The sequence below is a fragment of the Muntiacus reevesi genome, chromosome 2 (genome assembly GCF_963930625.1).
Source record: "Muntiacus reevesi chromosome 2, mMunRee1.1, whole genome shotgun sequence".
NCBI lineage: Eukaryota > Metazoa > Chordata > Mammalia > Artiodactyla > Cervidae > Muntiacus > Muntiacus reevesi.
The window spans coordinates 95,148,245-95,162,645 of NC_089250.1; the positions used below are offsets into that span (position 1 = coordinate 95,148,245).

General features: G+C 44.5%; 1 protein-coding gene across 3 annotated transcripts in view; it reads right to left on the bottom strand.

Annotated features, from left to right (window-relative positions):
• SLC16A9 (solute carrier family 16 member 9) overlaps positions 1 to 12,266 on the bottom strand; it is a 75,855-nt gene extending 63,589 nt beyond the window's left edge. For 2 of the 3 annotated variants that reach the window (XM_065922386.1, XM_065922384.1), the window contains exon 1: positions 11,896 to 12,266. The gene's annotated coding sequence lies outside the window, so the exon portion shown is untranslated. Of the gene's footprint in view, positions 1 to 5,037; positions 5,122 to 11,895 lie in introns of those variants that run through there. The other variant, XM_065922385.1, reaches the window with a different exon arrangement.
• Positions 12,267 to 14,401: the final 2,135 nt, after the last annotated feature.

A 14,401-nucleotide genomic window follows, 5' to 3' on the forward strand; every position in this document is an offset into this window, starting at 1 on the left:
TATAAATGCTTGCAGAAAAAATTCAGAAGAGGATCACTATCTATAATACAAAATTTAAAAGATGATTACATCCATCTACCTGCTTTTTTAATGAAAAGAGGAGAAAGTGGTATAAGAAAGTATATCAAACAATGCAAAAAATAAATAAACACCTCTACCATGCTAATGCACCTAAGTGACTTGAAGGTTATAGAAAAGTCAGCATCTCTCTCCAAATAATCAAAAGTTTACCAAGCAAGAGAGCAGGATAATTGGACCATCTCAGGACAGCATGACTTTTATTTTTCTAAAGCCCCATGGAATGTAGAAGGAGGGGAAAAAAAGGAATGGATGGTTGCCTGCTCCCTCTTCACTTGTGACAATCTGGCACTGTCCCCACTGGTGGTGGCAATGCTATTAACCCCAATCTTTGATGTGGCAAGTGCCCAAAATCTGTTGGCTGGTTTCTGACCAGAGAATGAGCAATTTCACCCTGACGGCTCCAGAGTAGGCAAACACACACACTGCCAGATAGAAGAGAGAAGAATCTTTTCCCAACTCTCCCACTGTCCCAGATGGCCAAGTCCCAGAGGATGAACTGCCTCTAGAGCATCACTTCACCACCCATAATGCCATCCAGCTGCTGCAGAGCAGTGCAGGTAAAGACCTGGGAGGAGCAGCTTCAGGAATCTCCAGGCAGGGGCTTCCCTGGTGGCTCAGTGGCAAAGAATCCACCTGCCAATGCAGGAGACACAGGTTCAATCCCTGATCCAGGAAGATCCCACGTGCCATGAAGCAACTAAGCCTATGCATCACAACTGTTGAGCCTGTGCTCTAGAGCCGGGGAGCTGAAACTACTGAGCCTTTGTGCCCCAACTGTTGAAGCCCATGTGCCTAGAGCCCATGCTCTGCAACAAGAGAAGCCACCACAATGAGAAACTCAAGCTCCACAACAAAGATCCAGTGCAGCCAAAAATAGATGTGTGTGTGTGTGTGCGCGTGTGTGCATGCTCAGTCATGTACCCCATGGACCAATACATAAATAAAAATTAAAATAGATATATATGTATAATTGAATCACTTTGCTGTACAACAGAAAGGAACACAACATTGTATATCACCAATACTTCAATAAAATAAACTTTTTTTAAAAAAGGGAAGAGAGAAGTCTCAGTGAGGAAAGACTCCAGTGACAATGACGTTCTGCTCTTAGGTCCCAAAGAGCCATCAGGTCACCCACAGCCCAAAGAAGACAAAACAAAGAGGCCCTGAAGTCCAAGAGAGGCTTACTTTCATTCTTTTCTTTCATTTCCTTCCTTCCTTCCTTTTCTGCTCAACTCAGGGAGCTATGCAGCTTATGCACACCTCTTTGCTGCGTGTTACTCCACAGTTTCCAGGGTACTTGTTGGTAGAATGGAGGTGAAGATGAATCCTCAAAGTTGACAGGACAAAATCAATTCCTGTGTCTCCTGAGAACAGGAAGTCAAGTTTGCCTTGACAGTCTTCATACCCCAGTTTTCTACTCTTCCCCAGTTCAAACCCCTTCCTGACTTCAAATATACCAAAGGTCTTGAGGATACCCTGGTTGTTCAGTGGTGAGGATTCCATACTTTCACTGCCAAGGGTGAGGGTTCAGTTCCTAGTCAAGGAACTAACATCCCGAAAGCCGTGAGGTGTGACCATAAAGACATCTAAGATCTTGTTTTCTAAACTAGTTCTTAAGAAAAGGTGATAACTCTTTGGGCATCAAAAAAGCAAAGGACGCAATTTTAAGGTTGCAGCTCCACACAAGCATGTTTCTAATCATTAAAGCATATACTTTTCAGGGGATTTCAAACCTGGCTGTGGCTCAAACAGTAAAGAATCTGCTTAAAAAGCAGGAGACCAGGGTTTGATCCCTGGGTCAGGAGGATCTCCTAGAGAAGGGAATGGCTACCCACTCCAGTATTCTTGCCTGGACAATCTCAAGAACAGAGAAGCCTGGTGGGCTACAGTCCATGGGGTCGCAAAGAGTTGGATACAACTAAGCAACTAACACTTTTCATTTCAAACCTGGCTGTACCATAGGGGCTTAAAAATGACCAATGTCTGAGACTTCTCTAAACACATGAAAACAGGATCTCTGGGCTTGAGGCCAAATTGCTAAAGGGCTCCAGGTGATCTCAATGTGAAGCTTCTAACAGAAAGGAGTGGACCACTGCACTAGCTTACATAATTGCTCCTCTTGCCAGACAAGCCTAAATTGAAAGACTTGACTGATTTTAGTTATTTAAACTGATCTAACACTTTCTATGTATCAGACACAGTGCCAGGATTTTCAAATGTTATCTTTTTAATCTACATAAGATAAGTTAGAAAAGTATTAATAACCCTCCTTCTACCTCCAAAGTCCACAGAATTTTTGCTAGATTCTACTTAAGGCTCTCTCTCTCCATTTAACCCTAGGATTTATCACCTAATGGAGGTTCATAAATTGTTCATAAGTTTGCATTCTTTTACTTTGGGAAGTTATCTTAAACTTTTTTTAAATGGATACTCTTTAACATAACTGGACATGCTAGCATCCTTCAAGGGCTTATAGTGGACATATTAATGTCTACATAATAATAATGATAGCTTGACCATTTCAAGGACCTTTGAGAATAATACACAGAATACTGTGGTCTTCAGATCTCCCTTGGCCCTAAGTCCTAAAAGTCTTTACCAAAGACATTTCTATTTATTTCATAAAAGTCTTTTAACGTTCTTGCAGCACACACACACACAACTGCTAAACACAACCAGGATCCATCATTATTCCTATGTTCCCATTCTACGTGGCTTGTGCCTCTGTTTTTTTTTTTTTTTTTTTTGCTGGTCTGCATTATAATTAGCCATTACTTGTCTTTCCCTTCACTACACTGAAAATTCCTCGGGGTCAAGGCATACCATATGTTCTTTGTGTTCCTTCCACATCTCTGCATATAGTAGGCACTGAGTAAATGTTTGCTAATGTTAATAGAAAAAGATATTAAGCTGTAGTTCAGGGAGCAATGTAAAGTAGCTAGCAGGCTAGAGGGGTGTGGTCCAAACTCTGGAGTGCATCATCAGTCGTCAAATCAATCGCACACTGTGAGCAGCAGTGTTTAAAAAACTGAAATTTAGATTGGAATAAAATTGATTAAAGTAGCAAATATAAGTCCTCCTGCACACTGCTAAGGGTTGAGCACTACTTTGAGAGACTTGGCTTCAGTGTTTACATGTGTGCCTGTGTTTGCTGGTAGGGTCAGGCTGTAAAGTAAATCTCACTATGGGTCACAGTCAAAAACACTGAAAGCCCCTAGTCTAGAAGGGTCCATGTTCAACCTGGGTACATAGTTGAGGTTAGACCACAATTAAGAGCAGAGCATTAGCCATGTGAATTTAAGCAAGTTAAAAAACCTCAGTTTCTTCAACTATAAAATGAAAATAGGATAGGAAGAACTCCTTCGTCATAGAATTTTATGAGGAACACACGAAATAATCTCTATGAAATACTAGGTGTTGATATCTGGCATACAGCAAATGTTTACCAATACTGTTACTGTTGTGGCATGTTCTAAAGGTTTTCTTAGAAAAACTTGAAATGAGTACCTCCCTCCGTCCACTTTCTCATTTCCTAATCATTCCTCAACTCAATGTTTTCTGGATTCGATGCATCCAGACAAGAAAAATGTCCTTACTGTGTTCTTTAACTTCTCAGTGCAAAAGAAAATCAAAGATGATCGTTCCTGCCCTCATGGAGATTCAAGCCAGGCATCAATAAACAGTGTGATCCAAAAATTATAAATAGGGTTTCCCTGGTGGCTCAGTGGTATAGAAGCCACCTGCCAATGCAGGAGACACAGGTTCAATTCCTGATCTGGGAAGATCCCACATTCCGTGGAACAACTAATCCTGTGTGCCAGAACTACTGAGCCTGTGCTCTAGAGCCTGGGAGCTGGAGCTACTGAAGCCCATGTGCCCCACAGCTTGCACTCTGCAACGAGAGAAGCCACCACCACGAGAAGCCCGCACAGCACAACTAGAGAGTAGCCCCTGCTCTCTGCATAGTTGCAGAGAAAAGCCCATGCAGCAACAAAGACTCAGCACAACCAAAATAAATAAATAAAATGCTTTAAGTTAATTATAAAAAATAAAAACTGGTTTTACAAATCCGTATTTTGTTCATATGACATCTGGTATTTAGATCTTTCAATACCCAGCTAGCTACCTGATTCTATTTTCTCTAAAGATTTGCAACAACTCAGCCCCAACTACCTCTGCAGGATTACCAAAACCTGGACTCTCCAAACCGCTGTCACAATTCATCCCTTAAGCCATGCTCCTCTCCTTCTGAATGCCTTAGACTCTTCACTCCCCACCAGCTGCGGGGAGGCTGTAATCCTTTCTGCAACTCCTGCTTCAAGTTGTTGTTCAGTCGCTCAGGCGTGTCCAACTCTTTGCCACCCCATGGACTGCAGCACATCAGGCTTCCCTGCCCTTCACCATCTCCCAGAGTTTGCCCAAACTCATGTCCATTGAGTCAATGATGCCATCCAACCATCTCGTCCTCTGTCATCCCCTTCTCCTGCCTTTAATCTTTCCCAGCATCAGGGTCTTTTCCAATGAGTCAGCTCTTCACATCAGGTGGCCAAAGTATTGGAGCTTCAGTTTCAGCATCAGTCCTTCCAATGAATATTCAGGACTGATTCCCTTTATTGACTGGTTGAATCTCCTTGTAGTCCAAGGGACTCTCAAGAGTCTTCTCCAATACCACGGTTCAAAAGCATCAATTCTGGACTTAGCCTAAATGTCTCCTCTTATTTGATGCCATCCAAACCCTTCAACAGTTAGTCATTCCTTCTCGAAGGTCTCACAATAATTTGGGCAATCTTGTTCTTACAACATTTATCACAATATGTTATTATTCATTAAGGTATCTAACCAACAAGATTATCCTGCATCCCCAGCACTAAGAATTGTGCTTGGCACATAGTAAAGGCTCAACAGGTCTTTATGAAATGAATGAATAAATGAATGCATAGAAAGCCTACTGACCTAAATCTCCTGTATATCAAAATGATTAACCATATAGTTTTCATTCAACAGAAAGAACTGAGTACATTTGGGAGGTATTTGTGTATTTGGAAGAAAATGAATGTATCTGGAAGGTGCTGTGGACCGAAGGTGGATGTGGTTCCTTCCTCCAAAGGGCTTAGAGCCTGCCTCCATCATTAAGCCTGAAAGGTTAGCCAAATACATGGGTAAACATAAAGTTAGCTTTTATAAATGAAAGTTGTTACCAGTATAAGATCAGATGGTATGTCTTAAATGATCAGATAATTACCTGATTCTTTCAGGTTTGTTTTAAATGTTAAATATCCAGGGTTGGCTGACCAACTCCCATAGGTGCAAGGGAGGGTTGACTCACCACTAGAGCAGGGACAAGGACAAAGTGTGGCCCAGAACTGTCACTGAGAGCCTTCCACTGGTCCTCTCTGTCAGCTCAGTTACATAAGGTCTGTGATTTCTCTGAAAACGCCATGTTTCTTTTATGTACTCAGATGCTTCCTTCCTTTCTGTTGTCAATATCTCTACCTTTACAGGTAGAGGCAAGCCCACCTGTTTGTAAAATAGCTCATTAGCATAAAGCAAAGAACACATCTTACCTCATCACGTTCATGAAACTCTGCTTTAAAAATATTATATTACAGAATTTAACTGTAGTGTTCCCCCAGGAACGAGTTATTCAAAAGAACTGGAGGTTGGAATCAAGTGCAAGTCCACTACTTTTGTTCTCATTTTTATTTTTTTGGATCCATATAAATATACTTAAAAAAAAAAAACCTAAACTTCTATATTAACACATAAGAGCCAAACTCTTAACTTATTCACCTTGTTGCAATTGAAGAACATCCCCAGATTAAGGAGACAGACTACAGGGCAAAATCTTGCTCAGGTAAAGACGATGATTTGTCTAAGCACCGTAAGATAAACTTATTGGGAATTCCCTGGCGATTCAGTGGTTTGGACTTCAAGACTCCAAGGCCAGGGGTCTGGGTTCCACCCCTAATCAGGGAACTAAGATCCTGCAAGCTTAGTAGCATGGCAAAAAATAAAAAAAGCAAACAAAAAATTAAGCTTATAAATACACCTTGTTCAAGTGGAAACCAGGATCTATTTTCCAGCTGTCATTATCTTCTTACATTTGAGTGAGAAGGAAGAACAGGAAGGAAAATATTTAGAGAACAGTTCTGGGTCCTGGAATTAAACCTAACTAACTGTCCCTGAAAGGGATAATTAACACAAGCAATTAACTGCCAGGGCCTCTGAATTATGTCAACAGCATGACCATCGAAAAAGGGCATTCATTGATCTTAAAGGCCTTATACATCTATCATTGTCCAGCACTTACCAAAGAGATCGTCCAAAGCTATCATGCTTTAGATTTGGTGAGTGCTGGAATATGTGTCAGTGAAGAACTGGGTTAAGAGATCAGATGGACTGAGGGCAGGATCATGGAAGTCTGAAGCCAGAAGAAAGCTTGGAAGTCATCTAGCAAATTAGCGGCAAAAAAGCCAAATCTGATCTCTAGAGGTGTTTTGTTTGGCCTGCCCAATTCTTACTTTCTTTTATTTTTAGCCATGTTGAATGAATTGCCAATGTTTTCCCATCAAAATCTGAATTTCCGGATTCCTCTTGAAGATCTGGCAACACTGGGCTCTTGTTCTTACGTAATAACTGGCTGGAACTGAGTAGCTCCGGCCCTCGTGAATGGGCATGTTTTCTCCAGCTCCTTCCACCCCCTCCTCTCCCTTTCACAGGACCAAGGCTGCCTTGCCTTGGAGTTTTACCTGTGCTCTCCCCACCTCCCACCCCAGTCTGCTGCTCCACGAGGCCAGTCAGCCCTAGGTGAACCTGGAGAACGTGCTGCCCCCAATCTTAACAATTACTCAATTTCCTCCTCTGTATGAGGAAACTGGGGCTTCCCTGATAGCTCAGCAGGTAAAGAATCCATCTGCAAGGCAGGAAACCTGGGTTTGATCCCTGGGTTGGGAGATCCTGTGGAGGAGGGCATGGCAACCCACTCCAGTATTCTTGCCTGGAGAATCCCCATGGACAGAGGAGCCTGGCGGACTATGGTCCATGGAGTCGCAAAGAGTTGGACACGACTGAGTGACTCCACATGGCACAGCATGAGGAAACTGAGGTTTAGAGATATCTTATTAAGGGAGAGACCCATCTCAAGATCCCTTACTGACCCGTCCAGGGAAAGGCCACCTATTTCCAGTCCTGATCTCAGGAACAGAAGAGGAAATAGAAGAGTTCAAAAATCATTCAGCCTGAGAACAAATGAAAAGATAGATCTAGAGATTTAACAGAGTCAATATAAGCAAAGTGAGGACCAGAGACTTAGATGTGAGTTGGTACCATCATTTCATTTGTCACAGGCATTCATCATGCTTCCTAAGCTACCAAGCTTTTGTTTCAGCTTATCTTAATTCCATATAACCCATATGCCATAAAACTGGGTCCAAGTATTAACAGTAGTGGTGAAGAAATCTCTCATGAAGCAGTCTCCAATGGTGTGTCGTTTTGCTTAGTGTTTTGTATTACTTGTACATGATTATATAGAATCCAGTCTTTTGCCTGAATATATACTTTAGCATGTCATCTACAAACTAGTAGATTTGCTATATAATTTTCAGAGTAAAAACTCTGAAGACACACGGTAATATATATGGGATGCTGAAATACCAAAATAAATGGTGCATGTGGGGATTTGTTGGGAAGAGTGAAAAGAATATATGAAATTGATGCTCTTCCAGGGAATCTGGGAGGCCTAGTCTTTGTATTTAAGGCTGTTAGATTCACTAAAGTTTTTCGCATCTCATATCCCATCTCTTCTCAAAGAGCTTAAGAGTTTCTTTGGAGTGGGTCATAAAAGCACAAGATCATATAATAGTTTGAAGATAAGGCTTCCTTGGTGGCTAAGAGGTAAAGAATCTGCCTGCCAATGCAGGAGACACAGGTTTGATCCCTGATCCTGGACAATCTCACATGCTTCGGAGCAACTAAGCCCATGCACCACAACTATTGAGCCTGTACTCTAGAGCCTGGGAAGCTGCAACTACTGAGGCCCCTGTTGCCCATTTCTCTGCAATAAGGAAAAAAAAGCCACCACAATGAGAAGCCTGCACACTGCAACGAGAGAGTAGCCCCTGCTTGCTGTAACTAGAGAAAGCCCACACAGCAATGAAGACCCAGCACAGCCAAAAATAGACTGATTAATTTAAGAAACAAGTTTGAAGATGTGTTAAAACACTGAAATACGGGTCATCACTGAACCTATAAAGTAAATATAATCAGATAATGTACAGTACGGTGACTATAACATACTGCGCAGTATATGTTTGAAAGTCACCAAAAGAGTAGATTTTAAAAGTTCTCATTGTGTTGTGTGTGTGTTAGTGTCCGACTCTTTGCAACCCTACAGACTGTAGACCACCAGGCTTCTCTGTCCATGGGATTCTCCAGGCAATAATACTGGAGTGGATTGCCATTCCCTTCTCCAGAGGATCTTTCTGACCCAGGGATCAAACTCTGGTCTCCTGCTTTGCAGGCAGATTCTTTACCATTTGAGCTACAGGGAAATCCTAAAGTTCTCATCAGACACATGAAAAAATTAGAACTATGGTGGTGCAGGTTAATTAAACTTACTGAGTCACCATTTTGTAGTATATATATATATATATATATATTTAGAATCATCATGTTGTACACCTAAAAGTAATATTTTATGTGGCAATTATATAAATTAAAAAATAAAATTAAAATGATAGAAATGAGGATGCAAAGGAAAAATAGAGAAAAACTTCTCCTACAGGTAGCAGGCCCAAATTCTAATTACTGTGAATAACAGTTATCATATATTATGCCCCTGCCCAAAGAATGGGCTATCAAGACAAACTTCTTGGGTTCAATACCTGGTTCTACCACTTACTTAGTTGAGTGACCTTATTAAAATTTTCAAGATCAAGAGATCAAGGTGACTTCCCTGGTGGTTAAGTGGTTAAGACTCTGTACTTCCAATGCCAGGGGCTTGTCTGATCCCTGGTCAGGGAACTAAGAGCCCACATGCTGGGCAGTGAGGCCAAAAAGAAATTCTCAAAATAAATTTAAAATTATGCCTCCCTAGATAAAAGAAGGTATGTAGCTCACTTAGTATGTCAGGTTTAATAAAGATTAATAATAATTATTATTATTGTCAATAACTGAAACAGTGAACAGAAAGTGACTGTACTCTGCATATTGACCCAGGAAAGTGGGGGTATTTTCCTATCCAAAGTTTTAATCAAATTAAAAGTTATTGTATCCTAAGATTGCAAATTCAGGGGAAATAATTGTTGGATTTGAATAAAGCATTGAAATCTACTTGAAAACACATTACTCTTTCACATTTATAGAAAGTAAATGCTACTAAGATCTTATTCATTTGCTTATTAGGGGAAGCTCACAAAATTGTACTTCAAGGAATAAACTACAGTGAAGGATGTTAACACTGTTGGTATAAATACAATAATAATGTTCAATCACACTTTAATTTCTTAGCATGGCTTGTCATCTCCATAATCTAGCCCCATCCTACCTTCCAGTCTTATCTATCTTAAATTCCAGACTCCAGCCACTCCAAACTGCTCTGCTACCTTTGAACACACCAGACTTGCACACCTCCATGCAACACGCTTGTTCCAGCAGCCTTCCTTTGCATCAAGGAAATCCTCTTCCTTCTTCAAGTCTCAGCTCAGATGCTACACCCACCACATAACTTTTCTCATTTCTTAACCTTGAATGAACCTGTCTGCCATTCAATCGTACACTATTGATGTCACTGCCATATGATTACATTTTTACTATCATGTATTCTAGATATTTATAAACATGCCTATTTTTCCCACCAGACTAAACGCTTTGAAGGCAGGGGTCATGTATTCTTTCCTTGAACTCAATTTTAAGTCACTCTTCAATCTCATTATCTGCAGGGAATACTCGGATGTCTACAAAGAACCTCCCAAAGAAAAGGCCAACTAGCTCAAAATATATGCATTTTTGCCAACTTTAATTAAAATTAAAGTCATTAGGTGATACTTTCTTGTAAAGCAATAATTAAACAAGCAAGACATTGTTTCTTTTATACCTACCCACGGGCTTTCTATACCCAACTGCATTGTATGAAGTAAGTTCAAGTAATGACTCGCTCAAGACTAAAAAAATTGCAGGCTCAAAAGATCAGGTGAGAAAATAAAGCTTCAAAAGCTAGCTACATCTAATTGTCATTCTCTTGCTCTAGTTTCATGACCAGAACCACACCCAAAGCACCAAGGTCTGCCTTGATACAGATTCAGACACCAATCAATGCACATATCACCACCATCTTTTCAGAGACTCAGTCAGAAATTAGAGAAGACTCCCCAGTGTCCTGACCTACCTCTGCATATCTTTTGTCTTTTCCTATAGGCATCCCACAGAGAAAAAGTGTCCTTGTTACCCCCTCTTGCCTACACACAAAAGAGAAGAGACAGAGAAGTGTGTTCTTAGGCAGTCAGTGCTGCTACAAGTATGAGTTATTGCAAATTTGCAGGTTAAGCTATTTTATGACGTAATTTCCACTTCCCAGGGCCTGAAAAGAAATAAATTTATTTCTAGCAATGATATGGATAACCCTGCTATCTGGATCCACAAGGTATTTAAAAGAAGGTGTAATCCTATAAATGAATAATTGCTGCTTTCACTTCAGAATCTTGTCTAGCTTCCTCAGTCCTCTGCCTGAACCAGCCAGAACAATTTCTCACAGCTGAAACCAACTCAAATCTGAGAAACTGTTAGGGCATACAAAATTAACAGGATTTGCTGGAACAACTGAAAATCCTACTCAGCGGGGAAGGGGAGGAACTCACCTGCAACCTGAGCCACTATCCAGGTAATTCAAGATTTAAAAAAATACATCCAAACTGTGACCCAAGACACTGATCCAAAACCACAAGATATTAAATAACTTACTGTGTAAGTAGTATGCCTATTTAGTGTAAATCCTACCTAACCTCCAGGATATATTGATTGCTTTAGGCTGGATTAGACATGGCAACCTAAGAAGCATTGATCTACTTATGATGACGAAGTTTTTATGCGTTTATCATTTCTTTCCGAACCCTCTAGGAGCTCCTGAGGCTAGAGGTGGTTACCTAGAGTGAGCCACAGATGGTGCGTGAAGCACCAAGTCCTCACAAGTTCCGGCTCTGTGTCCAGGCGGCCGAGGCGCCCGTGCCTCCTGCGCTCGCCCGAGCTGACCCCGCGGTGCTGAAGCTGGCGCCGCGCCTGGAACCCTTGGGCGCCCCAGTGCGACCCTCCCGGGGTCACCTGCGTGCACCAGCTCTCAACCAGGGCACTTGGAGGCCTCATGCCCTCTGGGAAACAGGGGCTCACCTGAGTCGCTTCCCCCCCCCCCCCCCCAACCCCCACCCTGCTCTGCCACCGGCAGTCCCGGCGCAGATCTCTATCCCGAGCTCAATCCGAGGGCACCGTCCTCTCTCCAGGACCTCCTTTCTCCCTCTCTCTCGACCAACTCCGTGCACAATACCGCCCTCAGAGCGCTGGGAAAACTGGCCCGCTGCAGCGCAGCACCCCACCAAAGGGTTGGGAGTTGTCACGCGGTGGGCGCGAACACCCCGAAGACACTCTCAGCTCCCCGGTACACACGCCTAACAAGAACCCGGCTCCGAGCTGCTTGGCCGCGGATGACAGCGTCGCCCCCGCCTCCTCTGGCCGCTCGGAAACCGAGGAGTTTCTCGTAGCCTCCCGGAGGCAGACGGGGAACCGCCGACCCCCGAACCCTCCCCGCGAGCTCCAGCTTTTTACCTGGGTACCGGCCGCAGTGAGCGGCGTCTCCGGGCGCAGCACGGGGCGCACGGCCCGGGCGGGTGGTGCCGGGAGGACAGCGGCCGCCGCTCTCCCCGGCAGCTCCGGGCCTGCTGGGCGGCTATTTATCCGGGGGCTCGGCCCCGGCCCCGGCCGGAGTATTGGGCAATTCGTCCCGCTACAGGCTGCCCCGGGAGCCGCCGCCCTCTGCCCCCGCCGAGCTCCGCGGCAGCGGCGGCGGCGGCCACATGGAGGGAGGGAGCCGGCCCCTCCAGTGGGCTCCACCTTCTCGCCCTCCTTCTCCTTGGGAAGTTATTTCCCGTGATTTTCCCCCCCGGTCTCTCTCTTTGCGGGGCACCCTGGCCAGTCTGAACCGGTTGTGACTGAGCGGGTGGCTGGGGGAAGGAGGAGGAGGCGGAGGAGATGGAGGTGGGAAAGCGGGCGGTAGGGGCGCTGCTCTTGCTTTCGCGGCTCCCAGCCCGGCCACTCCGGCCGGGCGGAGGGAGGGCACTGTGGGGGCCGCGGCCCGGGCCCGGCCCGGAGCCACGGAGGCCGCGGGAGAGCCGGGCACCGCAGGCCAGGCGCCCCCTCGGTGCGCACACTCGCGCGTCTCCAGGCGCCACTGCGCCCCCGCCGCCCACCGCGTGCTCGCGCCGGCCGGGCCAGGACCGTGCGCACTTGGAGCGAGCCCGAGTGTGGAGATGAGGGCGAGTGCCCGCCCGGTCTCCCAGGCTCCTGGGCCGCTGGGCGCCCTCCTAGCCGGAGCTGGCAGCGATCCCAGAGAAACGGGCACCAGAACTTTGACGAGTCGGTGCTCCTGGGCAATGAGGGGTGAGGATGCCAAGTGCTGTCCTTTGTGACAGTTCCAAGGAAAACGGGGGCGCCCCTGTGGTGCACAGTGTGCCGAAGCAGAGAGGCTGCGTCTGAGCACGTTCTGTCTGTAAGGCAGGTGCGCTGCACTAAAGATACACTCTTGTCTTTAGTTAAAAGGCAACAGGCATGGCACTGAGATTTCCACAGTCGCCGCAGCAGACTGGGGCCAGTCCATAGGTAGGTATCTAGGGCTTACCACGTGTGGCAACCTCCTAAAGCGATGTGCAACTTTTGTGTTCCTGTACATATGGGTATTTCTGAGAAGGGACACCATGCATTCTACTAGCTTCTCAAAGAGGGCTGTGACCATCCACCACTGAGAAACAAATTTCCTTTATACACTGAACCTCCTCTAGTTCTGACCTAGACAAAGACTCTACACCTTACCAAAGGTTGGTTTCTGAAGTTCAAATGAAGCTGCATAAGCTTCCTCAGCCTCCCTGTTTCATCTTTTCCGCATCAAGGAGTCTATATGAGATGAAATTTCCAAAAAAAACCTGTGGACCCTGGCCACATTGTTGAGTATTCTTACAGATAGGAAAATAGTAGTTCATCTATTTACCTCACACCATTCGTTTCCCTGCAATTTACTGACTTTCATTCAGGGCATGGAGAAGAGTGCATGCCTGCATGCTAAGTTGCTTCAGTCCTGTCATACTCTTTGTGACCCCATGGACTTAGCCCGCCAGGTTCTTCTATCCATGGGAATCTCCAGGCAGGAATACTGGAGTGGGTTGCCATGCCCTCCTCCAGGGGATCGTCCCAACCCAGGGATCGAATCCATGTCTTCTGTGTCTCATGCATTGCAGGCAGATTCTTTATCAGCTGAGCTACCAAGGGAAGCCCCAGTGGGAAAGAGAATGACCAGTTATTAGTTAATGGTTAATTATTGCTTTGTTTTGTCCTCCTTGGTAGGTCAGCTGGTAAAGAATCTGCTTGCAATGCAGGAGACCCTGGTTTGATTCCTGGGTCAGGAAGATCCCCTGGAAAAGGGATAGGCTACCAACTCCAGTATTCTTGGGCTTCCCTGGTGGCTCAGATAGTAAAGAATCCACCTGCAATGTGGGATGCCTGGGTTTGATTTCTGGGTGGGGAAGATCCCTTGGAGAAGGGAACAGCTACCCATACTGGTATTCTTGCCTAGAGAATTCCATGGACAGAGGAGCCTGGTGGGCTACAGTCTATGGGGTCACCATGAGTCAGACATGACTGAGCGACTTTCACTTTAAAGATGAAGAAAGATTAAGGAGGGGAGTGGGGGAGTAACAGTAAGAATAATAGGAAGGTGGTCCCAGAAAGTTTCTGGAAGGAAAAATGGAGAGGTGATGTCAACACCACTGAAAATTGATTTCTGAGTAGAGGGGATCCGATAGGGACTTCTCATCCTCTTCTGTTTTTGACCTGGTTTGCAACCACACTCAATTGTATTCACTTTGTAATAATGTGTTGACCTGTACACTGATAATTTTTGTACTTTTCTCTATACATTTCAATAAAAGGTATTTTTAGAAAGTTTTTTCTTTTATTCAAATACCCCCTAACCGCTAGAGCAAATGTCATCTTGACAGTTGGTTGAAACAATCAATGTATTTTGTTGTTGTTAGGCTACCAGGGAAGCCTGACCAATGTGTAT